The sequence below is a fragment of the Cavia porcellus genome, unplaced genomic scaffold (assembly GCF_034190915.1).
Source record: "Cavia porcellus strain 051 isolate PalLab524CR breed Dunkin Hartley unplaced genomic scaffold, mCavPor4.1 scaffold_2, whole genome shotgun sequence".
Classification (NCBI taxonomy): Eukaryota; Metazoa; Chordata; class Mammalia; order Rodentia; family Caviidae; genus Cavia; species Cavia porcellus.
The window spans coordinates 60509559-60533768 of NW_026947485.1; positions in this window are offsets into that span (position 1 = coordinate 60509559).

Below are 24210 nucleotides of genomic sequence, written 5' to 3' on the forward strand. Positions count from 1 at the left end.
CTTGACTATGTAATTAGCCTCTAACATACAAAAGACAATAAACCAAATTACAGAAGAAAAAAAAACAACAACACTGAGGTTTCATCTCACTCCTGAAAGAATGGCCAGGATCAAGAAAACTACCAACAACACATGCTCAAGAGGTTGTGGGAAAAAAGGAACTCTCCTGCACTGTTGGTGGGAGTGTAGACTGGTGCAACCATTGTGGAGGTCAGTCTGAAGATTTCTCAAAAACCTGGGATTGAAAGTCCCACTTGTTCTAGCTCTTCCACTTCTGGGCATATTCTCAGAAGAACTGAAAACATTATACCGCAGTGCTATTTGTGCACCCATGTTTATAGCAGTACAATTTTTAATAGCTGGATCTTGGAAACAACCTAAGTGTCCATCAACTGAGGAATGGTTTAAAAAGTTGTGGTATTTTTATACAATGGAGTACTACTCAGCTATAAGAAATGATCACACTGAGGTATTTACAAATAAATGGATGCAACTTGAGACCATACACATAAGTGAAATAAATCAACCTTATATGTATAAATACTGTATAGTCTCCATACTTTAAGAAATGGTAAGAATACATAAGATTTTATGTTAATCATTGTTCCCCATTATATTGCTTTGAAGTCTTATAATGCTTTCATTCATTCATTGGAATGATTTTAATCTATTTGTTTGATTTTATTGTGTGTGACTGTATGAACAGCTACTTTGAAGAAAACAAGACATTATGGTAGCCATTGTTGATTTAATATCCATCTTGCTTTGAGGTCCTACCATGCTATTGTTCTTCTGTTTCCATTGGTTGCATCATTTTGTGTCTTATTGAATTTTAATATGTGTGGTAGTATTAACTAATTTTTTAAGGACAATGAGATATTATAGTAGCCATTGTTCTTTTTCTGTTATTTGGTTTTGAATGTCCTGTAGTACTGTCATTCTCTTGAATGGTTTGATACTATTTTGTTATGCTTGATATTATTGTGTGTGACAGCATGCTCAACTATTTCAAAGAAGAGAGACATTATGGTAGCTACTGTTGATATCCAGTTGTCTTGTTGTGAAATACTGTGTTGCTTGCATTGTTCTATTCTGATTTGCTTTGTTCTGTCCTCTTTTGTCTTAATCCCTTTAAAATAAAAGAAAATATTTTAAAGTTTCAGATAAATAATGGGAATAAGTTCTGGAAATCTATGGATGGCAGATTGATTGTAAATGCTATATATAATATAGTACAGTGAATACTATATTTTGTACCTAAAAGTTGCTAAGATTAGATTTTTAAATGTTTCACTAAAGAATGATAAAAACCAAGTTGATAGATATGTTATCTAGCTATGTATATTATTTATATGTGATAACATCTCATATATCATATTATACAATAGCATTATGTAAGTATATAAAAAATTTACTAATTATACCTCAGTAAAGCTAGAAAATATATATTAAAAGATGTACAAAATTGTAAATATGAATATACATATAAATAAGTATATTCTGAAAAGTAGCACAAGTATTAAAAAATCACAATTATAAATTGTATTTTAAAGTGAGTATTGATCCTATAAATACCATGTTCTCCCAATAATGATACCTAAGGAAAATAATCAGCTGTGAAACCTAAAGATCATAAATGCCAGCTCCGATCAGCCTATCGTTGCCAGCTGTCATTGCCAAGTAGTCACTGAGCCAGGAAATAGTGAAGTATAATCTACCAGACAGTAGCCATCACAATGGTAATCCCGTACCTAGTTTTTCGAGGCTAATTATGTTCTGGTTAGGTCTTATTTTGGAGGGAAAAAGGGTAGCAGATTATGTTGGCACCTATCTCTCACCTGTTTAGAAGGTCATTTTTCAGACAGTTGCTCTGTGCCCCATTTTCTTCTTTTCTCTCTGTGAGGGCCTTCTGGGGTCAAAAACATTTTTCACACCCTAAAAGAAACAGACCAGAAATGCCAACCAATACTTGGTGGCACCCTTCCAAAAATGAAGGGAATTGATGAGAAAGCACACTGTTTCCTCAGAGCCTCACAGAGAAAATTTTAAGACCTTTTCTCTCCTTTTGTCAAGCCCCATAGACAGAGTTCAGGGACCCCTAGCTGTGACTGCTCTGTGATACACTTTTTATTGCTTCTCTTCCTCTCACTTCTCCATTGTCACCAGGCTTCTGCTGAACCCCTTCTACATAAGTGCTGGTACTCAGATTTTTGTCTCAAAATCTTTCTTTAGTGTTAGGAGAAAATTTTGTCTCATTCCTTAGTTTCCCTGTTTCACATATTGTAAGATTGTCAGACATTATGAAGAAGGAATACAAATTTTCAGATATTCAGGTTAAAAGAAACCTACAGTAGAATTAACAGACCATTAATCTGCTTCATCCCTCAGCAAAGTGTTGATCTTTTTGTGAAACTGAGGTTTTTACTCTTGAACTTTCTTTCATGCTCTTTACTCACTAGATCAATGTTTCCAAGAAACACATGACTTTTCTCCTGACTTGATGGTATTGTCACAAGTTTTAGCCCAATTTATTTTGCCTTTCATGACCTTCTTCACCCACATCTGATAGAACTCATTGCGTAGTCTCAATTAAAGCAAAAACAGATTTTAAATATGGATCAAAGTCTGTACATATTAATCTATTAAGCAGCCACAAGTATATAAGCAACAGAGAATCTGTGAATAGTTTTAATCAAAGGAGAGATATCTGAATTTTATACCTCCAGCTTCATCCTCTATACCCAGTTACCTGAGGCTCAGCCCTCTCAGAGCCACATTAGCTATTGCTCTTCTTGTATTCTAGACCAAAATTTTATTTGTCCATCTTCATTCTCCTGTAGATGTTTCTTAAGACAAAAGGCATCAAAACATGTCTCAATCCCTCTTCTCCAGATCATTCCTATTTGTACTCTGCTCTTCTGATATGCCGTGATTAATCATTAGGTCTTCCTGATTTCCCTGGGAACTTCTCTTGGCTTCTACTGTGCTGTCTCATTCCTTTTACATTTCTCTTTTGTTCTTGTACTAACTATACATTTTTTGGTGGTTCCCTTTCAGGCTGCTAGTTGATCGTTGGTACATAGTTTGTAGAATCATGAACTTACACCCAGTCAATTCTAAAGGTAAACAAGGTCATGAATATCACCACTCAAATGTCCACCTCATTGACAAAATGTCTGTTTTATCTATACTTTCACAAATAATTCTAGAACCTGGAAAAGGTGTTCACATGTTCTGACAAACTTTTGATTTCTACTATGCTGTTTCTGCTGTCACTAGGACTCCCATGGCAGGTTGGTAGTGGTCTACTATCCTTAAGTATTAACCAGCATGCTTTCTCTTGTTATGGACTAAAATTACCAGAACGTGAGTTGCCAATCATTTGGTAATTGATAAAAGAAAATGTGTTTAACATGAAATAATGGTAAATATTTATGAATCTAATATTGGAGTCATATCTGTATAGACAATAAATGTTTTTTCATCCCATTGACAGTTATAAAAACTTGTTTAATTTTTATGCACTTAAATATTATAAAGAGATCTCTAGGTAAATAATGCCTTTATGCTATTCAAAAAATTATTACTGTATTTGCAGTTACAGTACTTTAGATTCTTTTCCCTAATGTTTAATATTCTGGATGCTACTTATTAAAGCTACTTGCAATTTTACTTCTATATTGCAATTTATGTGTACACTGTGGGATTTTTCCTGTGATCCCTGATGCTATGAGTTGAACTGCATGATTCCTACCCCAGAAAAAGGTAATCCCCCCACGTCTCACAACATAACCTTATTTGGGACTAGGGTTGCTGAAGATGCAGTTAACTAAAATGAGGCCAATAGTGGAGCAGGGCAGGCTCCTAATTACATATGACTAATACCTCATATGAAAAGGAAATTTTGGAGACAAATTTAGTGTGAAGAGGGCCACATGAAGTAGAAATTGGGGTTTTGCTGCCACAAGTGAGAGAACACCTGGAGCTGTCAGAAGCTAAAAGAGTCAGGGATGCATCTTCCCTGGGGGCTTTGGTAAAAGTATATCTCAGTTGGAACCCTTAATTCCAGGCTTCTGGACCTCAGAAATACAAGAGAATAAATTTATACTTATAAACCCACCTGGTTTGTGGTACTTAATTATGGCAACCATAGGAAATAAATACACTATCCAAGTAATAACTGGAGGTAATTTATTTGTCAAATCCATCAACAACCACATAAGAAACATCCATTGCTTGCCTGCAAGGTTGAGGATTAGGAATACAGATAAGAGTGACATGAGATAAGAGTGACATAGTTCCACTGCTTAGGAATTCCCAGTTTCAGGGAATGTGAGGCTCAAGACAGACACAAAAATAGCCAGCACTAAGCAGAGAGACACAGTACATGGTATAGAAAAGAGTTAAGTATCAAACACCAGAAGAGGAAACACACACACTGAAGTCAAAGCAGTTGGAGAAGGGGTCATGGAATCTTAGGAACACATAGAAGTTCTTCAGAAAAGAGAGAAACAAAATCTTTTGTGGCAGATGGAACCACATTAGGAAAGAAGCTCGCGATAATATTTTGTTGGCATGGCCAGTTGAACCATTCTCCACACTCAAGTTCCCATGCATGATGTCCCATATTGGCATTGTGGAAACAAACTGTATGCCCTCTGATTTTCGATATTAGGCAGAATCACCCATTTGCTTGGCTGCTCAGGTCAGATAACTGGTAGAATTACAAAGTTCAAAAATGTCTTTCCTATTGAGTCAGATTTAGAAAAGGTATAATTATATTCCCTAAACTGTTCATCTTTCTTCTAAAAATAATAGGATACAATGTAGACACGAAGGCCAGTTCTCAAGCTTCAGAGCTGAAACACACTGGCACTTTTTGCTAATAGGACTGTAAAAGGCCGCTAGTATTTCTTCCTGTCAGATGGAGTAGCTGACTAGCCACAGTCATTTGGATTAAATGAGAGCTAAATGAGTTCATTTGTTTGGTGTCAATCTGTGGCAGATTGATTCATTTCATTTTTATGCAGAACTCTAAGGGAGAAATGCCAATTATTTCCATAAATAGAAATGAATGGTCCTGCTGAGGAGTGATATTAACGTGCCTATTCCTTCATGGAAGAAGATGACCTTGCTTCCTTGTCTCTTTTCTACACCAACTTTCCACCTCTCTCCCTCCTTTTCTTTTTCCATCCTTAGGAAAAAGTATTTTGGAAGTTAAAAAATAGAACTCTAATATAAAAAGTTCATATTCTTCCTAGGTCTTCACTATAATCGACATTGTTAGGGAGATCCATTCTTAACATTTACTCACTACTTCTAATTTACCAATGCCATACTAACAGCTTTTAAAACATTTCCTCAACTTTTACTCTTACTAAACTTTACATATAGGTATTCTCAATTTCATTGTATTATAAATAAGAAAATGAAGACCTACTGATGTTAGATAACTTACAAATGCACTGTTAGAAGTATTAAAGATATGATTCAAAACCAAGTCCACCTTATAAACCCATATTCCAGACTGGTGTATCAGTGCTGCATACACTTGATATGCATGGAAAACACCTGAAAGTCTAACTAAATTCAAATCTGTTCCAGCATTCCTCAGGTCTGCTTGAGTTTCTGTACTTAAGCTCCATATGCCCTCCTTTGGGGTAGAAAGTTTAAGTATTTACTGGTAATATAATCTGTTCTTTCTGGAATTTCCCAAATGCTAAAAATAAAATGAGTGTTAGAATTAGCTGTTCAATTAAAAATGTCAGATAGTTTGTACTCTTCTTCTCTGCCAATTCATCCTCCTGCCCACCACTTTTGTCTTCCTCTTTGATAAATAGTTATCTTTTTATGGGTTCAATAACTGGTCGTTTTAAGACTGTCATACACTCAGGCTTATACTGTAAATTGCCTTTAAAGACTGGCTTCTTTCACTTAACAATATGCAAATAAATTTTGTCTGTGTATTTTTATGGCTTGTTAGCTCTTTTCTCATTGAACATTTTATCATATAGGCATACTGTGGTTTATTTACACATTTAATTATGAATGACACTTTCTTTGCTGCCAGGTTTTAAGGATTGTAAATAAAGCTTCTAGAATACAATCCTATTTTCAGCAGGAAATGGTGGTAGATGTATGTAATTCCAGCTCTCAAAGAGAGAGACTGAGGCAGGTGGATTTTAAATTCAAGTTCAGTGTGGGCAACTTACTTGGTATTCCCTGTCTCAAAAGAAAAGGAAAACTTCATTTTCTACAAGAAATTTGACATACAACTTTAATGTATAAAAGAGCTTCACTGTTTCAAGTGAAAAATTTCCCCAAATCTTATTTTTTTATGTTTCTTCATGTTTAGTCCATGTTGGGTATGCTGCTTAATGCTTTATTAGAATTATTTAAACTGCAAAGCAAGAGAAATAATATTATTAGCATCCCCATTCACAGATGGAAAACTTAACACTTTAAAAAGTCTAATTGCTTTTCCTAAAATCACCCAAATACTAACAAATATTGCCCCTGAATTTAGTATTTATTTGTGGAGGAAAGATGTGTGTGTGCACATCTGTGTGTGTGTGTGTGTGTGTGTGTGTGTGTGTGTGTGTTTACCTAGTGTGTCTGTAGGATGTACTAAAGGTACTACATGCTCTCAATTTTTAAAAATCTGAATTCAAATTTAACCAAATGTCTTGGGGGGGGTGTTTTTTTCTTTTTTTTTACTAAATCTGGCCATTACACCTCCAAGGTGTCTCCCTGATTACTCAAAGGTCTCTTTATAGACTGTTTCATCTTTCATGAGGACCTGTTCAGTGTTCCTTCCCAAGCAAACCCACTCTGTTGGGATAGTGTCCCTATTTTCACTCTAAATCTACAGCTGATAGATGGGCTGTCTTGTTATGTTTTTCTGACATGGTAGTAACAATAGCAGTCTCTACTACTTTTCGTTCATTTCCATCTTTCCCCTGTAACTAAGACTTACTTCAAGACAATCTGCTAACAGAAATAAACTAGTGAAGGAATGCTCTTTCCAAGAATCCTTCCTTGGCACACCCAGCATCTCAGGAACAATGTCAAGATTTTATTCTGTACATTGAAGTCCTCCCGATTCATCTTTATTCTCTCACTTTAATTACTGCTGCTCAGCTTACTCTGTATTTTATCAAATCCTGAAATGCCATCTTTCAGTCCTTCCTTTACTTCCTTAGAGACAAAATGCTATGTAGTTATAAACCTGCCATCTTTTATATGTATATATTTGAGAAAAAACATTTCAAGTCAAAGTCATAAAGAATGAAATATTCACTCAGCCCCAGACTTCATGAAGCCATCCTAGTCGGATGTTGAACTACTGTGAGTGGAATAGACCTGGTGAACCTCAGGAAGGCTCAGTGATGTTTCATAACAGTAAGATCAAGAAGTGAATGGACTTATTTTTCATTATTTTCCCAGAAGTTGATAAGATTTCAAAGGGTTCTTCTGAAACTAACTCTTCAGCTTTCGCATATCTACTCTAACTCCTAGTCATTAAAGACCCTCGGCCCTTTTCTGATAAAAACATGCTTTGGTCTTTTTGTACCACAACAACGCTATAAAACTAAAAGGAAAAAGCTAAAGGATCTGGAGGTCATTCTGAGAATTAAATAATTCAAAATCCTTAACTAGGTTATTAGCTTCAGAACTAAGAGATGGGAATGAGAGTGGCACAGAAGAACTGTGAAAGCAAAAATCAAAACACAAACTACAAGCACAATCCTCCACAAAAGTGATTTTCACTTTGCACAGGAAACCAGATCATCACATTGGCATTTCAAATAGCAAACTATGTATTTACTGTCAGATTAATCATCCACAAAGTCAGACTCAATTATTTTCCAAAACTGAACCCACTCTCTAAGGAAGAATATAAATTACCTCTAATAAATTGTGAAAAGATTTTGCCAAGTTTAGTTACATTTTTAATCCTTTTTTAGTTATCTTGAAAGCTGGGCTGAATGACTTGACACAATTAGGTTTTGGCCCATTAAGGTGTTAACATATGCTTAACTGTCTGGAATCTTTTGGTAAATATTGCACTAATTTCATGTCTAAATTAATTTGACCAAAGCATCTTTCTCAGTTCTATTTCTACAATATTTATGCTCTTTTCCTATCTTTCTGAATTTTATAATGTTACAAAGAGGAAGTAAATACCATACCCATAGCAAAGACATAGAAACAAATTTGTGAGAAAGGCTAAACCAAAAAGATTCCAAAGTAGCAAACAAGCAATTACATGTATATAGAGTCAATACTCAACCATTCGTTTTGTTTTATTTTTTTGTGTATCAAAGTTCTAATAGGAATTTAGACTCAGAAGGTAATAAATTCTTCACCATAGCCTTAGGGCCCATGGAGGCAGAACTATGGGATGAATTGTGGCTCCACACCCAATATTTATATATCAAGGTCTTAATGCCCATTGTGACTTATTTGAAGATAAAGCCTTTCCAGAGGTTAAGGCTAAAGAAAGTGAAATAAGATGAAAGTGCTACTAACTGATTAGACTTTCAGTCTCTGGAACTGAAGAAATATATTTCTATTATCTTCATCTACAGGTCTATCAACTGTTAACTGGTCCTCTGTTATGGCTACTGGGAGCATTTTCACTTTTGCTTCAAAACTTGATGAAATGCTGTTCAACATAATTTTATATGGTATTATTTTCTTGATAGAAAAGATATTTTAGATGTTAAATGTATGTGAAACAACTCAATATATCCTTAAAGATTTTAAGCTTCTAAATTTGAATATTATGAATATGGTTAAAACCAAAATGACTTTTATACAAAGTGCATTAGCATAAGAGCAAGCAAAATACTTCTTATACCTGAAAATAGCACAAAGATGTATAAAAGCGAAGGCTCTCATGTGGAATGGGTTTTTAATTCAAAGACTAAATTACAGCCTATCTAGTTATGTGTCCTCTGTGGTACTGAAGTTCAGTGATTTGGAATACATTTACCCCAAATTATGGAATTATATAATGTCACACCTAGACCAACTGCTAAGCAGTCTAATCTAAATCTCTCTTGTGGAAGTTGGGAAAGTTGAAAGTGAAAGTAAACGTGTAACTTGTCCAAAGTCACAACCTGGGCAGACAGTTTTAGAGGACAAAATAATTTTTAAAATTATTTCACTTTTGCTTTTAAGAAGTCAGACAGTGTGGTATTCAAAATTCCAGACAAGCATTTCCAACCTTCTTGATGTCTAATTTTCTGGACTCGTGGTGTACTCTTCCCAGACTACCCTTCAACCAGATTTCTATATATAACCAGGTAACCGAAAAAAGTTAGTAGATGAACTATCAACCTTACTCGAGCTTCAGTAGAGTATATTCAGGAATACCTGAATATACTCTGATCTTTAGTCAAACTTCTTGAAATACCCTTTGTGGTTAGATGACAAATCTAAAATTATTTCAACATATTACTAAACTGAGCTGTCAAGATCATTTACAGCATAATTTGTAACTTCTAGTCTATATACTACAATAAAGAAAAGGAGCTTGTCTCACTACTTTTGGAGTGTCCAGTGATTTGTAGTATTTAAGCTCAGAAATTCTACACTTTGTGACTTTCTTATGCTGATGTTCACTTTAGTTTCTGTACCAAAAACATGGCCTAGTCATTTGATTAGAGATATCAGAAGATGAATCCAAGGCCTCTGGGATAGTATTATTTTATATTCTTCTCTTTTGAATACTTTCTTAAAGCTAAGTACATGCTGCATTGTGAAAGTCTATTGTACCTTAAAAATTTGAATGACAATTCAAACTGGAAGCTGCTCTAGTGAACTTGCATGTAGTTCTGCAAACACATCTACTTCATGGCCTTAGAGATAGAAGAGAGTATCATTTGGCATGCCCATGGGGAAAGACATCAAAACTGCAGTAGGCACAATGGCAGAGATACTTGGTTCTTCTCAAGTAACTCCAGTGTCTTTCTAGTGTTCAGCCTGTAGCATCACAGATACAAGCTGCAAGCAGGAACAGTGAGATTTTTAAAATTTTATTTTAATGAAAAAAAAAAAGAACAAAAAATCAAGAAGCAAACAAACCTAAAAAACAATAACAAAAACAAAACAACAATAGTTATACAGGTTTTCAGAAAAGATGATAGGAATTAAACCATATTTTTATCTTTGAAATAGTTGCTCAGGTTACCAGACATAGGAATAAAACAAAACAGTAAAATGGAACAAAACATAGGATTTCAAAAACAAGACAGAAAGAAAACCCCCACATTTGCCACAGTGCACACTGCCATCCTTCAAATAGATGTCCAAACCATCAGCCCCAGACCTGCGAATTCAATCAAACAACACAAGCATCAGGCTATTCCTTTCACTTCAGTTGCTATCATCTAACCCTGAGTCCTCTGAATCAGACTGTTGCTTATGGGGTGGGGGGTGGGGGATGTTTTTTCTGGTTTCTCTGCCCATGAATTGGCTGGCTCACCTGAAGGCATGGTTTGTCTTCTTGCTGATTCTCTTCCCAATCTCCATGGCAGAGCCTGGCTCATGGGAAGATGTGGTTTGTTGAACAGTGGTATTTTAAAAATTATTACAGAACTCAGTTCTGTTGGCTTGAATTCCCAGCTCTTAGTTCCTAGTTGTCTAGATTCTGTGGGCCAACAAATCCTTTAACTATATCTTATTGTCTAAATAGGAGAGATCCTTTTTCTGCCATCAGAACCTTGATTAGAAGAATTAAGGAGTTTTTTCTCTTTTCCACTGAAGCAATTTTTTTAAAATTAGTTGGGTTTAACTCCTATTTGAAACTGATCTGACTTAAAGCCATTCCCCATACTGACTATAGGTACAAGTATTTTGTAAGTTTTTTCCCCAAAAACTAGAAAATCCCCAAAAGCTGCCTCCCTCTTGTTTATGATGTCTTGATCACCAACTTGAGGGTCTGAGGCAGTTACACAACCACTTGAAGAGGAAAGGAAATTGTGTTGAACTTTTGCTTGGGCTTCCTTTGCCGTGAGTCTTGAATAATTTGGTCAGCTTCTCTTTACTTTATGAACATAAAAACATCCAAGATCAGAAAACTTTGATACAGATGTTTCACCCAGAATGTGCTTTACTCATAAAACAGAGGGGATAAAGATATAAGATATAAGATATAAGATATAAGATATAAGATATAAAGATATAAGAAAGAAAGAAAGGAAGGAAGGAAGGAAGGAAGGAAGGAAGGAAGGAAGAAAGAAAGAAAGAAAGAAAGAAAGAAAAAAATTTAATTAAGTAGTCCCCATACACCTTGCAAAAGTAAAAACGTTTCTTGCTCACAACCTATGTCATCAGAAAGGCTGGAGGTAAAAGGTTAGTGAAATAATTGACCAAAGTATGTTTTATGGATCAGTACACATGTTTATGTATTAAAGACTTGTGAAAGCTACATATAGGAAATTGGAATGGAAGGGAAACTGTGAGAGACCTATTTGCTTAAAGAGAGACAAAACACAAATGTGGGCATACACACATACATGCAAACATGAAAGGTTCAGAATAAAGTATTAATTTTTCATTCTGTGTTCTGCTTCTATTCAAAAGGAGAAAGGTAATAAAGTAATAACAGAAATCTTGTCATTGTGAAGCTGTCTCTTTTGTGTCTTCTGAATATAAGGACTCAAATTGTAAAGCCACAGATAATAAGGAGGTGTGGTCAAAAGATAACAATGATTAAGCTTTTTAAATTACTACAATACCACACATGTTGCCATCAATCTCTCTCAAAATACTTCCCCCCACTTCAAACATACTAAACACCTGCCCCTTTGCCACTTTATAAAGCAATTATGAAGATCCTCTTTGAGGAATGGCTTTAGTTTTGCAATCATGTCTGTCACAATGTCCTAAGTTGATTCAGAACATTTGTCTTTCACGGTCCTTTTGACTTAGTGGCAAAGCCAGGAGTCACACAGTGCCATCCCTGGGCAATAGGTGGATGAGATCCACTGTAGTGTTTCTATGAGCCTGCCTCCCTGTTGGAGGGCACTGGGCAGCAGCATTGATCTTATCACACCCCAGAAAGTCACTCAGAAAAGAAACTTCCAAAACTGTCTCAGAAAGTGGCAAGGATACTAGAGAAAGTGTGTTTGAAGTGAGGGGAAGTATTTTGAGGGGGATTAATGTGATTTGTCTTTTACTATAATAAAACTTTTAGAGTTTAAAAATCTGCCAGATGCTTTGATCACCCTTTATAAGTACAACCAATGAACTTTCAAATGAAGAAAGTGTCTACTAGCTATTTCAAACATTTGGATATGCAGAAAGATTTCCATTCATTTGATCATTTAGCCAATAAGTATTAGGCAGTCAGTAATATCTAATTGTTAACTACAGCACAGCATTTTCTATGTCAGGTTGAATGTGTTAATGTGAAACAGGTACTTGTTCCCCACTTCATAGAACTGAAAGTTTAAGGAAATCTCTCTTTTATGGGGTGAGGACAAGGGGTCCAGCTAAAACACTGTCTTAACTGGCCTCCTTTGTGTGGGTTGGTATAAGATACAATCTCTTCCAGGAATAATCAGATATAGCACTTCTAAACAAGCTTTTTATATTTTGAACTTTCCTCCTTGCTGACACTTTAGAAGTAAAATATGAATGGAGCATTTCCTGCTACATTATGTTAGAATGAGGATAAAAGCCAATTCCTTTTGATGTGGGAGATGTAACCACAAAAAACCTGATCTAATGACTACAGGAAGCACCTATACCAGACATACACCGTCAACCCTCCTTATCTTGTTACACAAGGTAAACATGAATGCCTATTTATCCCACTGAAACTAACTTCAATTTCTGGCCCACTATCTCTTTTAGTTCTCTTCACTCCATGCCTTTAATACATATCAGACAGAAAGAATCCATTGCGAGCATTAAATTGTGCCATGACCCATGTGGCTCTTGAGGTTCTTGTGGTGAAGTACCATGAGAGGATGAGAAAACAAAGAAGAGACAGGGATCAGGCAGAGCCCTTACTCTCCTGATGGGAAGGAAGGAACTGCTCAACCACTCTAGCATGTTTATTTACACCCTCCCCAAAATAAAGTCAATAATGTCAATTCAATCCCGCTGCCTAGCAACTTGTTTGCCTGGCTGGCCTGGGCCCCTGGCTTCTTGGAGCTGGAACAGTTTGTTTTCATGGCTTGTTTTGAGCTCTCTGTGTTTTCACAGAGAGCTGGTCTTGCTTTAGCCTTAAACATGTGTTCAATCTCCAGCTTCAACAGCTCCCTACAAAATTGTTTTACTACAGGCAGGGCCTCATGATCCTAACCAAGCCCTGTCCTTTATGTCCAGTTTCTTCCTCCTCCTTCCATGTTAATTCCTTTCCTTTAAGCCAATAGCCTACTCAAAATTTCCTTTCCACTACTACTTCTTGTCTATTGAACTAAACTAATTTCTTCTCTGTTTAAAGGTCCTTCATCTGACCCTTTTCATCCATTAGACACTGACCCCACACATACTCTACTCTAAGCTCATTCTAAGAGAACTAAAGGTAAAACACAAGAGTAAAGAATGAAAAAATATTGGGGTTTCTAGAGCCAGAAAAGAAGTGAAAGCTCAAGGTGAAAAGACACGAGATTAGAAAATTTATGGGACCTGGTAGAGGGACAAAGAAAAAGAAAGGCTTTAGGCTTGTTCATATAAGCTTTTATTGTCAGGTGTCAAGCATTTAAGGGAGACAAGCAGAAGCTGATTTTCCTTCTCTCATAGACTCTGAATAAGCTTATCTGTGGTAAAGTTATTACTTATTCATGGTGTAATGAAAGAGAATGGAGGAGGATGGCACAAGTCAGAATGGACACAGAGTGTGAATGTACACGGAGTATTCCATGGGATGGTCTCAAGACATAGACAATCCATGGTAAGTACAGGGTAAAACTCTGTACAAAACACACAGAACAGAAGTAGAAAATTAAAGTGTACCATTCTAGAAAAACCACCAAACCACCAAGGAAGGTGTCAAGAGAGAAAGAGGCAATGTATCTACAAAATAGTTTTCAAAATCATATTAGTAAGGCTTTGTCTGTGAGGAATTAAGTTGAGGATATATATATATATATATATATTCTCTGAAAGTCATGCAGTGGATGAATGACTAAAACAAGCTCCAACACCATGATGTTACCTATATCAACTCACTTCACTTTTAAGGGCACACATGGACTGAAAGTAAAGGAATGAAAAAGGCAAAAGACATTCCACCTAAGAGCTACTATAAGAGGATAGGGATAGCCACTCCCATAATACAAATAGAACTTTAAGCCAAAAATTATTTTTTAAAAAAGAGATGCATTAGATAATGATGATGGAGTAAGTTCATTAAAAGGGTATGACAATTATAAATACAGTATACATATATGTAACATTTAAAAACCTAAATATGTAAAATAAATGTTATAGAAAAATACAGTGCAATAATATTGGGGACCTCAGCACTCTGACTTTAACAAAGGACAGTCCTCTGGACAGAAAATTAATAAGAAAATATCAGCATGACACATTAGATCAGAGGTAGCAAAGAGACACATGTAGACTATTAACAGACTAAACTTTCCTTTTAAGAATGCACTGGACATTCTGTGGGGTAAATCATATTTTAGATCATAAGGCATGTCTTGACAACTTTAAGAACACTGAAATCAGATCAAGTACTTCTGCCTTCGATGATTTAGAAGTAGACATCAGCAATAGGAGAAAATTCAGAAAATTCACAAGCAAACTAAATAACATGCTCCTGAAAATTAATATATCAATGAATAAATTCATAGGAAAAATTTAAAAATTTTGAGACAAATGGAAATAGAAACATGGCATGTGAAAATTTAAAAGAAGAAGGAAAAACAGTTTTGAGAGGATAGTTTATAGCAATATATATCCACATCAAAAAGAAAAAAAAACATATGAAGTAAGCAACTTAGTGTTATACTCCAAGGAAACAGACAAACAACAAACCAAGTTCAATATAAGATGAAGAAAGAAATAATGAAGAGTAGAAAAGAAAACATTTTTTTAAATCAATGAAAATTAAAGTTGATCTATTGCAAAGATAAGCAACATTGACAATCATTTGCAAGACTGATTAAAAAGAGAATATTCAAATATCTGCTGAAAGAGACAATAGGTAGAAACCTTGAAGACAGGTATAAGCAGAAAGTTCATGAACAAAACCAGAGTTGCACGGAGAATACTAAAAAGAACAATTGCGATCTTATTAAAAAGCTTTTGCACAGAAACAGAAATCACCCAGAGTGAAAAGATAACCCACAGAGTGGGAAAATTTTTATCAGCTGTTCCTCAGACCAAAGACCCATATCTAGAACATACAAAGAACTGAAAGCTCAGACCCTTCAAATTTAAACACCCAATTCAAAAAAGGCCATCTGAGATGAATACACATTTTCCAGATGTAGAATTACAAATGGCATATAAATATATGAAAAATGTTCAGTATCACTGATAATTTTAGATATGCAAACCAAAATAACACATAAATTTAATCTCCAGAAAGAATGGCTATCATCAAGAAATTAACCAATAACAAATGATAGAGGGTCTGTGGGGGGAAAGAACACTTCTCCACCTTTGGTGGGAGTTTAGACTGTTGCAGTGGGAATCAGTAGAGAGATTACTCAAAAAACTAGGACTAGAGATTCCATTTGACCCAGCCATTCTCCTCTTGGGTAACTTCCTAAAAGAACTTACAGCATCATACCACAGCAATATATATATGCCCAAGTTTATAGCAGCATACTTTGTAATAGATAAATTTTGGAAGCAGCCCAAATGCACATCAACCAATGAATGGATAAAAAAGACATGGTGTTTTTAATACAGTAGATTACTATTCAGCCTTTTATAAGGAAGGATAAACTTGAGAAGTTTCTAGGTAAATAAATGTATTTTGAGACCATACTCTGAAGTGAAATAAATCAGACACACATGTGTAAATATTATATTTTCTCTCTAGTGTGAGAAACTGAATGTGTAAATGAGAGGCAAAATGTATAATAGATATTGTGAAATAGGCAGAAATGGTTCAAAAGGAAAAGAGAATTAGGGGAAGGGGAGATGGAGAAGGAAGGGAAAGGAGAAAATGAGGAAAGAAGAATAAAATGGAAGCAAAGAAGGGAAGAGGGATTGAAGGGAAGGGAGAGGAAAGGGGGGGAGGAATCAACATATACCATGTAGAGATACAAATTCCCAATGATGACTGATCATTATCTGAATTATACCAATAGATTTAATTTCTACATAATATATAGTGAAGAAACAGTGTACAGATTGAGAGAAAATATTTGCAAGTCGTACCTCTGACATAATATTTATATTCAAAATATATAAGGAAGTCAAGTCTCTACAAAGATAATAATCCAATAAAGAAATGGGCAATTGGGGCTGGGGATTTAGCTCAGCAGCATAAGTTCCTGCCTTGCAAGCACACAGTTGTGAGTTCGATCCCTGGTACCGATTAAAAAAAAGAAAGAAAGAAAAGAAATGGGCAATGAACTTGACTGGATATTTCTTAAAAGAAGACTTAGAAATTATCAACAACTATTGGAAAAAATGTTCATTGTAAACCATTAGGGAACCAAAAATTAAAACTGTAATGAAATATCATCTCACATCTATCAGAATGGCCAGTATTAAAAGATAAAAGTGGACAAGCATGAGTGTAAAGGACTTAGTAAAGGAAATTTTTGTGCACTGTTACAGAAATGTGAATTGATACAGCCATTTGAAAACCTGTACTGTGGTTCTTCAAAAAACTAAAATTAGGATTACTCTATGATCCAACAACTCCTCCCATGCTTACCACAAAAGACTTGAAATCAGTATTTCAAAGAGCTGTCTACATACCCATTTTTACTGCAGCAATTTTACAATAGCCTATATTAAGGTTTGTGTCTAGATGTCCTCCCAAAGTCTCAGGCAGTCATAGAAATTTTTGGAGGCGACTAAATCTAGAAATGTGATTGATTCATAGTGCAGTGCTGGGATTAGGGGTGCTGGAACTAACTGTGGATGATTGCTAAATCAGTCCACTGGTTGGATTGGCTCCACCCTAATCCCAATAAACTGGATACAATATAAGAAACAAAAAGAGGCTTGCTTCCCTTGTTGTTTTTGCTAGCTCCTATCGCCACAAACGTTTGCTCCTCTGCCATGTGCTAGCCTGTCTTGGCCTAAGGCAATTATGGACTGAAACCTCTACAAACTGTGAACTAAATAAAGTATTCCTCCCTTAACTTTGGGTGTTGGGTATTTTGTCTCAGCACATGAGAAAAAAATAACTAAGAGAATCAGATATAAAATCAACCTAAGTGTCCATCCATAGTTAAGTGAATAAAGAAAATCCAGTGTAAGTACACAGTGTAATACTTTCCAGCTTTAAAAAAGGAAAATCAGTTCTTTGCAAGAACATGCGAGAGTCAGAGAACATCATGCTAAGTAAGATAAGGCAGACACTGATGGACAAATTCCACATGTTCTCAATTATTGTTGAATAAAATCAATTGAATATAAACAAGCAGAGAGTAAGATTGTGATTACTAAAGGCTGGGCAGGTGGGAATGAATGAAAAAGTGACACTAAAGTGTAAAATCTCAATGAGGAATAGAAATAAATTTTATTTCTTTTGACATATATTATACAGCACAGTGACTATAGTAAACAACAATGTACTATACATTTCAAAATCACTAAAACAATAAATTTTGAATGTTCTCACCACAAAAAAGTAGTTGAAATGATACATACATTTGGCTATCTTGGTTTAATTATTCTACTTTGAATTTATAAATGAAAATATTACTGTTTATGCCCAAAACACATGCAACTATGATACGGTTTGAGTCTAAATATCCCCACAAAGCCTCATACAGTCATGAGAGTAGGCTTCTAGAATACGTGGTTAATTCATGGACATATGCTGGGATTATGGGTGTGAAGGCTACACCCACCCAAGGATGGGTGTGGTCTACATAAAATTTACTGGGACAGAAACATTCTCTCTGTGCTCCTCCCATTTTGGCTTTTGTTACTTTTGCTATTTCCTGCCACCATAAACTATTGCCCTTTGCCATGCCACCTTGCCTTAGTGCTAGCTAATTAGAACTGAAATCTCCACAAACTGTGAGATAAATAAAGCTTTCCCTCCTTAACTTTGGGTGTGGAGTTTGTGTCTCAGCAAAGAGAGAGAGTATCCAAGACAAACTACAATTTGTCAATGCTACATTTTAAAAAGTTAAAGAAATTAAAAATCTATAGTGAAGGAGAGTCTCAATTAGATGAACATATTGACATGGTGTATGAATATTGGTTTCATTCTGCATTCATGTGCAGTGTCTGCTCAGTGGGCCTATATGCAAAGGAACCATGGTGGCAAGCACAGAAGCTGAGCTCATAGCATGGTCTTGCCCTCACCAAGGCTGTCCTGTAGATCACTATTGTTGAATGATTGACTCACCAACCTTAAGGACCATTGCTGAACTCCTCATGTCTCAGTATACCCCAGGACATCAGATAGATTTATTACATTTCCCTTCTCTGCATAGAGGAGGTAGTGATTTATCTTCACTGGAATTGTTTACTCTGCACACAAATTCATTTTCCCTCTTTATAGTGCTCTTCCAGTATCACAATTCGTAAACCCATGCATTGCTTCAGTGTACATACTGTGGTATTATACAAATGTACTTATTAATCAGGGGGTTTATTTCAGAAAAAAAGTGTGAGACAGGCTTGTGTCCATGTTCACTAGATGTCTAACTCCAATTACCTTGAAGCAATTGACCTAGCAGAAGAGTGGAATAGACTCAGTTACAGTTTCAGTGTTCTATATGATGGGATGCAGTTTACACTTTGAATCAGTGGCTGATGTATAGCACTCTCTCTTTTTTAGAATACACATAGACCCAGAAGTTAATGTGTGGAATTATATATGGTTCCCTTCACTGTTAATAATCTGCTGGCAGAATTTTTGCTAAGAGGGATTTTTACTTTTAGTTTTGCCAATTTAGAACATTTGGTTATAAAGAAAATGTGTTTCTGTCAGAAACAGAATGATGGTTTTACTGAATTAGAAAAAGAAATCATAACCTGCCATTTCGAGTTTTTCAATACACTTATACAGTAAGTAAAGAAGGGGTGAGCTGACTGGCGGCAATAACTGATTTAGTCACCCTGAGGAAATTGTATTGTTGCCCACGTGGGAATAGAGAGGACAGGGATAAGAAGTTAGAACCTAGCAATTTCTCAGGAGAAAAAGGCAGATCGACTGGGAAATTAAGTCTTTCCAGAATAAAGGCTTAGAATGATTCACCAGGTAAAAAACAAACTAACAAACAAAAAAATACTTTGACCTGTTGAAAGCTGTGGTTGAGAACAAAGGAAATCCAGCATTAGTGGTTTAAGAAAGAATTTATATATTGTGGCCTTGTAACTATTTATAGAATATCTATACAAATAATGAAGCATTTAAAAACATTTACTCCATTGCCAGTTAGCTATGCATCTTTTATTTGAAAATAAATTTGTTTTTCTCTTACATTCTTCACCTTGTTATTTCATACGAAATTAGTTGTCAGTGAACTTTATAATTTTGTTCTTACATGAATAAGTGTTGAGACAGAACTGTGACTGAATTTGGGAATAATTATAGATCATAAAAAGTGTCTATGTACAGGTATTGGTACACTTATGGCTAGGACTTCAGGCTCCTCATTTTGACAAAATTTGATAGCATCCTTGTTTGTACAAAGGATAGGTCCACTTCTGAGTGGGAACATGGACTTGTTTCTGCAGCTTGGAAGCACGTGGGTGTAGTGAGTAATAAAAGGATGGATTTTCTTCCTTGGTGGGTAAAGGATAGAACTTTGCCCATCATTCTAATTTTTGATGCTGAGACCAGGATTCTATAGAACATATTTTTGTTCTGCTGGATGTTTTGTTAGGCTCAGCCATCAAGTTATGCTAGAGAAAATCTATTAGCTTGGAGGAAGAAGAAGCTGCCTCCTTGTCACTATTTGATCCTTATTCATTTCCCTACCAGTGTCACTCACCCTCACTCCTTCATTCTAAGTAGCAGCAGTTAAAACAAACTTGAGACTCCTAACATTCACTAAAACAGGCTCATTGTGGTCCCTCTTTGAGACATCAGTGTAAGCTTCCCACTGCCCTTCTCAAAAGTTTGAGTTTCAGCTGCACAGGGAAAAAATCTCTCAGCCTTTAAAGTTTAATGATTTCAACCTCTTCCTTTATTTTGTCAGCTCTCAAATTGATTCTCAATGCTTGCAGTTGCTGTCCTTATACTATCTTGAGAGTCTCTCTTTTTTTCCAGTTCTTTAATAACCAGTTCAATACTTTCTGTTAAATTCTCTCAATGAAAATGATTTGTTTCTGCATTCTGACTGGACTCTGAATCACATGTGGATAAATGCAGGCTATCTGATAAAGCATCTTACAATGTCAGTTAAACAGTAGATTGCCCTGAATAAGATGATGTTGAAGGACTTTTTGTTTTTTGTCTTTTTGAAACAGGGTCTCACTATACAGTTTAAAGCCTCAAATTCACTTTGTAGCTCAGGCTGGCTTGAACTCACAGAGAACCTCTTACCTCAGCCTCCTGATTGCTGGGATTACAGCTGTGTGCCACTAAGTCTGGCTTGTTGAAGGATTTTTATGCAGGGAAGTGATATAATCAGAGTTGGATTTGAGAAAAATTACCGACTGACTTCTGGAGAACAGACCAAAGGGGTCAGCTAGAGGGGCAATTGGAAAAGAACTTCAGAAATCCTGGTGAAATAGCAGCTTGCACAAAAAGAGATGAAAAGTGTAGAAACATTGAATTAATGTAAGAGTTATTAAATAGCCAGAATCAATAGGACTAGACAAAAATGAGATAGAGGAACAAAAATTATTTCATGTGAAAGTGAGAAAAAAGTATATACCAACGATGATAGTCTTGGACATCTGGGTGATTCAGCTTATAAAAAGAAGCCCAAACATTGGAAGGCAATCAGATTTAGGGCAATTGAATTGAACTGAGTTTTGATCTGTGGTCTTTTTAGGGTGTCTAGGGATGAATATCTGATGCATTCACAGGTGCGGAGCTCAGAAGATCTGGCCTAAGGATAGAGGTTTGGGAACCATCAAAATACACAGTATGACTCCAGGGACCTGATAGATACCCAGAGACAATAAAGAGATCTATGACAAAAATCTTAGAGAAAAAAAGTATAAAAATGTTGAGTGTAATTCTTTGAGTAAACATATGTATCTCTCCTCGATCCTAAATGGACGGTACCATCATTTCTGCCTGGATTTAGAAATTTAGGAAAGGTACTTCATAAGTTCCTTCTTTTGGAGAAGGAACTGCCACAGCTGTTATGTTTGCCTGCACAGGAGACTGCAGCCAGCCTTAATGTGGTCCTGACAATGATGTGACTAGTAAGAGGTGCTTACTATGAGAAATTGATGAAGAGGCGACTAAAGCCTTTCTGAGAAGGTTCTGAGCAACAGCTGAACACCTAGTGGGTTACAGTCTTGGAAAGCAAATGGCTAAGGGTCCACTTGATGCAGACACAATCAACAGGTGGTACCCAATAGGTTACCTTTATTAACTGTATTACATATTCCTTTGAGAGAAAATAAAATGATGTAGTGATTAAAGATGCAAGTGCCAAGCAAATTGAAATCCCAGGTACTTGACCTTTACCAAGTTACTGCATTATTCCAAGTTCAGGCCATTCATTCTTAAGAAATGTAAAGTAATAACCTAGATAAAATGTTTGGGTTTAAATAATTTGGTACAGAACCATCCACATAATTCATAAGTGATTATAATCTATTTCATGTATCTCTCTCAGTGATAGATATGCGTATTTATCACTGTCTGGAATGTAAGCGTTCTACATGAGTTGCGTTATTACACCATCCATTTCTTGTCTTTCCAATGTGAAGTCATTCTGAATCACCAGCTCTGTAACATTGGAGACTTCAGTATCCCTCTAGTGAATGCACTATTAAGCTGTCTCAGTGACAGGTGCTGGAAGATCATTGCAAACGCAGGGAATTCCTTATGTGTTGGCATTGTTTGTTCTCTGCTCTACTGTTGGAGCAGTGAATATCAGCACATGTTATGATATCCAGTGGCACTCCACCTTAGCGGGATTATACACCCAAGGTGTATAATCTTGTTATATTGTAGGCTGATCTGGAATAGTGATCCTTCAAATGGCCTTCCTGACATAGACAATGAACATTCTTTGTGGTACCCTATCCATGTCCCAATGCCTCTTTGTGCCTCCTTGGTTACCAGGCCCTATCACTTTGTACTTCAAAGTTGGTACTTGTGTCCATCTATTCATGGTTATCATATACTCCCAATCACTCATTTCTTGTAGCTTAATACTCTCTATATGCCTGACACTAGGCTGTACTGCATGAGGTTATTTCTCAAGGCCTTCCAGCCATGGGCATTGCCTCCCCATTGAGTCAAGTCCTAAGAAGCCCAACCTTCTCTGCAAGCTTATACACCAGCATCACTGTGCTTTTCTAGAGAGCAGATCTCTGTTTGCTCAACAAACACAGACTAGTTGTATTCTGAGTAACACAGTAAACATCTCTGTTATGCAGTGGGATACAACCATACCTTCAAATCCCAGCCCTGGGGTTCATCTTCCTAAGTGTATTAATCTTTGGTTATTCTATCTTTGCCTTAAAATATCCTTTAGAATCCTCTTTACATCTTTCTAGTAACAACTATTTATTTCTTTTTATTATAAACTCTTCATATTCAAATTAATAGTTTTGGTCTCCAAAATGATTCCTGGCTATTATATTTTTAGCGCTTATTTTATTCAATAAATATTTACTGGATCCCTACAATGTGACTGATAGGGTTGCAAGTAGTGATATAACATCACTGACTAAAACGGAATTCCTATCTTTGTGGAACATGCATTCTCTATAGGAAAACAACAGTTAGTGACATAAGATGGTCTTTGGCTCAAAGGGGTGCCCGCTCATGTTCTGTAAAGGTAAGCTTTGGGATCAAAATCGTTCCTTATTTTAAAAGTTAGTTTAAAATATCAGCTACTCCAAATCCAATTCACTTACACCTTTTACCATAATCTTTTTAGTCACATTTTAAAATCAAGTTGAAGTTTATTTTCATCATATATATATTTTTATATGTAAAAATTTTCTATGCTCATAACCAGATGTTCAATTCTCCTTTCAGTTATCTAGGATGAGTGGCAGCATTCACTGGATATGCTATTCCTATACAGATATTTTCTCAAAGTTGCTTAGTAACAATTATTCAACTTTCAGCTCCTTTCAGCTTTTGCACTTAAGATAATTTGAAACCCTGAAAAAGATGTACTACTTTAGGTACGTTGCACTGAATATATTATTTCTTTGTTAAAACAGCATAATCTTATAATTTGCACAAAGTAATACATTTTTAAAACCCATAATAACTGGCAGTTGTTCTTAGCATATCTGTATGTTTCTAAAGGTCAGTCTTAGTGATGTTCAAACATAAGCTATTTGAAATTAGCATATTTATGTTTCAAATTCATTGATATTGAGTCAAGATGCATTCTGATCAAATAAGTCCTGAAAATTAACAGATGAAAAATCTAATAGACCTTCCAAATTTATTAGCTTCCTCAAATGTTTTGAATTCAATAATTTATATAAATATAACTATATTCTAAAGATCTCATGGTCTTTATCAGGTTTCCCAACAAAAGAATAAATTAGAAACAAAATAAAAATCCCAACAACACTCTAGTGTTGTTCACTGAAAAATTATCTTTCTGAAACACATCAGTGTAAAATGCTGCCAAAGGCTAGACAGTAAAGAGTTTTATCAAAAGAAATAATAGTAGTAAACAAAATTAACTGTTATGGTTATTTTCCTCTTAAACAAGTTCATTCTTACATTGTATGTTGAACAAATTTATGAATAATTATGAATAATTCAAAATTGGAAGGAGTTGGATTATGCTAAAAGAAAAAAGAGCTAATTATGGTAATTAAAAAATTGTAGTTGCTATTAATTAAAGTAAAATAATTTTCACTGTTATTTTTATTCAGTCAAGGTTTGTTGCTGTTTAGTTTGCTTTTAATACAGTACTGGAACTCAAACCC